Source organism: Oncorhynchus kisutch, linkage group LG8, assembly GCF_002021735.2.
Source record: "Oncorhynchus kisutch isolate 150728-3 linkage group LG8, Okis_V2, whole genome shotgun sequence".
Lineage (NCBI taxonomy): Eukaryota > Metazoa > Chordata > Actinopteri > Salmoniformes > Salmonidae > Oncorhynchus > Oncorhynchus kisutch.
The window spans coordinates 5277326-5284756 of NC_034181.2; positions in this window are offsets into that span (position 1 = coordinate 5277326).

Below are 7431 nucleotides of genomic sequence, written 5' to 3' on the forward strand. Positions count from 1 at the left end.
CATACCTTCATTCACTAACAACCATCCTGACCCAGCTCCACCACGTACCTTCCTTCATTAACAACCATCCTGACCCAGCTCCACCACATACCTTCACTAACAACCATCCTGACCCAGCTCCACCACATACCTTCATTCACTAACAACCATCCTGAGCCAGCTCCACCACGTACCTTCATTCACTAACAACCATCCTGACCCAGCTCCACCACGTACCTTCACTAACAACCATCCTGACCCAGCTCCACCATGTACCTTCACTAACAACCATCCTGACCCAGCTCCACCACATATCTTCATTCACTAACAACCATCCTGACCCAGCTCCACCACGTACCTTCATTCACTAACAACCATCCTGACCCAGCTCCACCACGTACCTTCATTCACTAACAACCATCCTGACCCAGCTCCACCACGTACCTTCATTCACTAACAACCATCCTGAACCAGCTCCACCACGTACCCTCATTCACTAACAACCATCCTGACCCAGCTCCACCACGTACCTTCATTCACTAACAACCATCCTGACCCAGCTCCACCACGTACCTTCATTCACTAACAACCATCCTGACCCAGCTCCACCACGTACCTTCATTCACTAACAACCATCCTGAACCAGCTCCACCACGTACCCTCATTCACTAACAACCATCCTGACCCAGCTCCACCACGTACCTTCATTCACTAACAACCATCCTGACCCAGCTCCACCACGTACCTTCATTCACTAACAACCATCCTGACCCAGCTCCACCACGTACCTTCATTCACTAACAACCTTCCTGACCCAGCTCCACCACGTACCTTCATTCACTAACAACCATCCTGACCCAGCTCCACCACGTACCTTCCTTCATTAACAACCATCCTGACCCAGCTCCACCACATACCTTCACTAACAACCATCCTGACCCAGCTCCACCACATACCTTCATTCACTAACAACCATCCTGAGCCAGCTCCACCACGTACCTTCATTCACTAACAACCATCCTGACCCAGCTCCACCACGTACCTTCACTAACAACCATCCTGACCCAGCTCCACCATGTACCTTCACTAACAACCATCCTGACCCAGCTCCACCACATATCTTCATTCACTAACAACCATCCTGACCCAGCTCCACCACGTACCTTCATTCACTAACAACCATCCTGACCCAGCTCCACCACGTACCTTCATTCACTAACAACCATCCTGACCCAGCTCCACCACGTACCTTCATTCACTAACAACCATCCTGAACCAGCTCCACCACGTACCCTCATTCACTAACAACCATCCTGACCCAGCTCCACCACGTACCTTCATTCACTAACAACCATCCTGACCCAGCTCCACCACGTACCTTCATTCACTAACAACCATCCTGACCCAGCTCCACCACGTACCTTCATTCACTAACAACCATCCTGAACCAGCTCCACCACGTACCCTCATTCACTAACAACCATCCTGACCCAGCTCCACCACGTACCTTCATTCACTAACAACCATCCTGACCCAGCTCCACCACGTACCTTCATTCACTAACAACCATCCTGACCCAGCTCCACCACGTACCTTCATTCACTAACAACCTTCCTGACCCAGCTCCACCACGTACCTTCATTCACTAACAACCATCCTGAACCAGCTCCACCACGTACCTTCGTCAGGTCATTGAGTTTATGGCTCTATTTATTTGTTACATAGAGCCCAACCCAAAATAAATATATCATTTGTTTACAATAACAATATGCCAGACCAAAATAACCTTCAAGTTAGTGATGAAATAACACATTATTATTAAACCCCACTTTATTAAAAACATATTTTAAAATGTAGGCTACCATTTCAGCAGAGGGAGGTTTGGTAGTAATTAATAAAGTATTAGGTAATTAGCTGTCTAATCGCCTAAACAGAATTGGGTCATTTGTTGGATGATTGACAAGTGAGTGCCAGCAGCCTCGAAACACCATACAAGGATTGATTGACTTATGATTAGCGACCTGTAACAACAATGAAAGTATTCAGGAATGCACCAAGATACAATTGTATCTCCTCAAAAGATGTAGGCCTATGTATGGCAACAATAAGACAGCCCTCATAATTATCTACGTGGCAACGCACGACTCCAACACCATCATCAAGTTTGTTGACGACACGACGGTGGTAGGGCCTGATCACCGAAGACGATGAGACAGCCTATTTTGGGAGGAGGTCAGTGACCTGGCAGTATGGTGACAGAACGACAACCTCTCTCTCAACATCTGCAAGACAAAGTAGCTGATCGTAAAACTACAGGAAATGGAAGGCCAAGCACGCCCCCATCCACATCGACGGGGTTGTAGTGGAGCGGGTTTTAAATTCCTTGGTGTCCACATACACCAACACAGTCGTGATGTAGGCACGACAACATCTCTTCCCCCTCAGGGGGCTGAATAGATTCGGCATGGGCCCTTAGATCCTCAAGAAGTTCTACAGCTGCACCATTGAGAGCATGTTGACTGGATGAATCACCACTTGGTACGGCAACTGCTTGGTATCCGACCGGTAGGGCGCTACAGAGGGTAGTGTGTACGGCCCAGTACATCACTGGAGCCGAGCTCCCTGCCAACCAGGACTTCTATACCAGGCAGTGTCAGAGGAAGGCCCTAAAAATTGTCAGACTCCAGACACCCACATTATAGACGGTTCTCTCTGCTACCGCACTGCAAGTGGTACCGATGAACAAGTCTGGAACCAACAGAACCTTGAACAGCTTCTACACCCACAAGCCATAAAACTGCAAAAATTGAATTAACCAAATAGTTACCCGGACAATCTGCATTGAACCCCTTTTAGCACTAACTCTTTGACTCATCACATACTAAAAGCTTATTATCTTTACTTAACCTTTACTTAACCTTTATTTAACCTTTACTTAACCTTTACTTAACCTTTATTTAACCTTTACTTAACCTTTACTTAACCTTTACTTAACCTTTACTTAACCTTTATTTAACTAGGCAAGTCAGTTAAGAACTCATTCTTATTTACAATGACGGCCTACCAGAAGCACTCCTGCGGGGGGATGGGGGCCTGGGATTCAACATAAAAATAAAAAAAATAAGAATAAATATAGGACAAAACACACATCCTGAAGAGAGACAACACAACACTACATAAAGAGAGACCTAAGACGACAATATAGCATGGCAAGAACACATGACAACACAACATGGCAACAACACAACATGACAACACAGCATGGTAGCAACACAACATGACAACAACATGGTAGCAACACAACATGACAACAACATGGTAGCAACACAACATGACAACAACATGGTAGCAACACAACATGGTAGCAGCACAAAACAGGGTACAAACATTGTTGGGCACAGACAACAGCACAAAGGCCAAGAAGGTATAGACAACAATACATCACGCAAAGCAGCCACAGCTGTCAGTAAGAGTGTCCCATGATTGAGTCTTTGAACGAAGAGATGGAGATAAAACTGTCCAGTTTGAGTGTTTGTTGCAGCTCGTTCCAGTCGCTAGCTGCAGCGAACTGAAAAGAGATAAGTGTGGGATGTCCGAAACAGGGATGTGTGTGCGTTGGGAACCTTTAACAGAATGTGACTGGCAAAACGGGTGTTGTATGTGGAGGATGAGGGCTGCAGTAGGTATCTCAGATAGGGGGGAGTGAGGCCTAAGAGGGTTTAATAAATAAGCATCAACCAGTGGGTCTTGTGACGGGTATACAGAGATGACCAGTTTACAGAGGAGTACAGAGTGCAGTGATGTGTCCTGTAAGGAGCATTGGTGGTAAATCTGATAGGTGAATGGTAAACAACATCTAGCCACTCGAGAGCACCCTTACCTACCAATCTATAAATTACATCTCTGTAATCTAGCATGGGTAGGAAGGTCATCTGAATCAAGGTTAGTTTGGCAACTGGGGTGAAAGAAGAGCGATTACGATAGAGGAAACCAAGTCTAGATTTAACCTTAGCCTGCAGCTTGGATAGGTGCTGAGAGAAGGACAGTGTACCGTCTAGCCATACCTCCAAGTACTTGTATGAGGTGACTACCTCAAGCTCTAAACCCTCAGAGGTAAAAATCATTCTTCTTATCTATTCTGTTGCCCAATCACTTTACCCCTACCTATATGTACATATGTACCTCAAATACCTCGTACCCCTGTACATCGACTCAGTACTGGTACCCTGTGTATATAGCCATGTTATTACCTGGTACCCCTGTATATAGACTCAGTACTGGTACCCCGTGTATATAGCCATGTTATTACCTCGTACCCCTGTACATTGACTCAGTACTGGTACCTTGTGTATATAGCCATGTTATTACCTCGTACCCCTGTACATTGACTCAGTACTGGTACCTTGTGTATATAGCCATGTTATTACCTCGTACCCCTACACATTGACTCAGTACTGGTACCCCGTGTATATAGACTCAGTACTGGTACCCCGTGTATATAGCCATGTTATTACCTCGTACCCCTACATATTGACTCTGTACTGGTACCCCGTGTGTATAGCCATGTTATTACCTCGTACCCCTACATATTGACTCTGTACTGGTACCCCGTGTATATAGACTCAGTACTGGTACCCCGTGTATATAGCCATGTTATTACCTCGTACCCCTACATATTGACTCTGTACTGGTACCCCGTGTATATAGACTCAGTACTGGTACCCCGTGTGTATAGCCATGTTATTACCTCGTACCCCTACATATTGACTCTGTACTGGTACCCCGTGTATATAGACTCAGTACTGGTACCCCGTGTGTATAACCATGTTATTACCTCGTACCCCTACATATTGACTCTGTACTGGTACCCCGTGTATATAGACTCAGTACTGGTACCCCGTGTGTATAGCCATGTTATTACCTCGTACCCCTACATATTGACTCTGTACTGGTACCCCGTGTATATAGACTCAGTACTGGTACCCCGTGTGTATAACCATGTTATTACCTCGTACCCCTACATATTGACTCTGTACTGGTAACCCGTGTATATAGACTCAGTACTGGTACCCCGTGTGTATAGCCAAGTTATTACCTCGCATTGACTCTGTACTGGTATATATAGCCAAGTTATCTTTACTCAGTGTATTTATCTTTCTGCTATTTCTCTATTTTCTTTCTCTCTGCATTGTTGGGAAGGGTCCGTAAGTAAGCATTTCACTGTTAGTCTACACCTGTTGTTTAAGAAGCATGTGACAAATACATTATGATTTGATCTAAAGAAGGTATTGGCATCATTTTGTTACCTGTGATAGAAGGATAAACAGCCGCGGAAGATGGCGAGAATTACATTGTCATTGTTCATCCAAATGTAAGCAACACAATAACAACAGAGAAAATACAAAATATGACAATATATTACCAGATAGTCCATGAACTGTAATTTGAAATCAGTCTTCCGATGAGTCGATCTACTCAATGCGGATGATTGCTGGAGTGCACGTTGCTTTGTATTTCCTCGCCTTTCCATAGGAAACCGGACAAAATAATATCAAACAGGTTGGGAATACCGTTGGAGTGTGTCTGCTTGTAAAGTATATGCACCCAACTGTGTATCTAAAATCAATGTATCCACGTTGAATTACATGAATGAATGGATCTAGGCTGCTACGACCACTTCTGTGTTTCACTCTGTGATAGAAACACTCCCACGACCACCGCGCAACATCCACCGGCTCCGTTTGCAAATATGTATCCCGTCAATATCAGTGTCGGTTTGGAGGAAACTACAGCGCTATGTTATTTGTCTCCTTTCACAACGTATCATATGGATGGTCAGCTGACCAAACCATCCCATTGGTTGAATCAACGTTATTTTCCACGTCATTTCAACAACAACAACAAATATGTAATTTCTTGACGTTGAATCAACGTGGGAAACGAATTGGGTTTTGCCCCCCCCCCCCCCCCCCCAACAAAGTTATCAGCGTAAGGGAATTTTTAACCACGTGTTTTACCTCAATCCAACGATATGGAGAAATATTTTGTTGATTTCACGTTAGTTGATAACTCAACAATTTTTTTACATCAAAACTAGAGGTCGAACTGACATCTATGCGCAGTGGGTACTGTCCATGATGTAGACCGTTTGTGTTACTACATTACACAAGCTGACGTGTTGACAACATGTAGTGGTGAAGTGAAGGGTAATATGTTTTTTTAAATAAATCTATGTCTTGTCCATAGGGAGCAGCGACGGCATCATTTTCAACTTAACTTTTAGGAACATAAATGGAACTTCTTACATTAACTTCCAATGATAAATACTACTGAATGAGTCCAAAAACATGCTGTGATTGATTTATTTTGATATTCCAGACATCACCAAAACGGATTTGCCCTGCCTAGTAGAAGGCTAGAACGCATTGGAGTGGAGGCAGCAGTATGGAGTCACTGTTTTTGGATTCATTAAAACAAATATGTGGAGTCCCAGGTACCGGTGGTCATTATTTACAGTGTACAGTAGGACAAACACAAGGCTTAAACTGGGTGTTTAGGTTGTCCCGTTTGGCTTAGGCCCTAAAAAGATCCTGGCCTCCTCATCAAAGGTTTCCAATGGTCTGTCGTTTACCAAAGCACTCTACTCTAGACCGTACATACTGTACTTAGCTTGGCACCTACTGGATACAGAACAAACATAGTTAACCCATCAAACAACTAAATATTCAAAAAATGACATTCTCCAAAATATAAGATACAAGTAGTATAAATGGATAATGAAAATCAGACAAATTACTAACTTTTCATAAACAATTTGGAGTTGAACTTCTTATTTATCGTGAGGCTACTTGGTTTGAACCCCGAGAACCCCTCTACATAATTGCACTTGAAATATCCCAACTCCCACGTTTTTATTGTAAATCCAGTGATTTACATATTAAACTTCATAAAAGTCACCTTGTCTGAGAGATATTTACATGGTTGTCAAAATGTCACGCGAGGGTAAGCCCTTATGTTAAGTGTTTCTAAAATCCCCTGTGGGAGAATATTAATGGTCGAAAAACGATTGGAACCATTTCCTTGTTTGACTTCTTGGTTTTATTTTCGGCAACTGGTTTATCTGGGCAGGTGGTGGGGTTCGGGGGTTGTCTCTCTCTGTGTCCAGTGCCCCCTCTCCTAGCTATCCAGGAGGTGTCGCTGTTTTGCATGCTATACCGGTATTCATTGATTGATTCTAGTAAAAAATCAACTTTCTTCCTAAAAACATTTTTGCTCCACTCCTGTGGTCTTCAGTACAATATTTTTTGGGTGTTCATAGCTCTTCATAGATATGGCTGATGATGCATTATCACATTAGCCTGGTTAAACCAGACTGAAAACTGCTGTTGCAATGTTGTTTCGATGGTGAGTGGAGCATTCAGTCTGGTTTAACAAGGCTATTATCACCAGCAT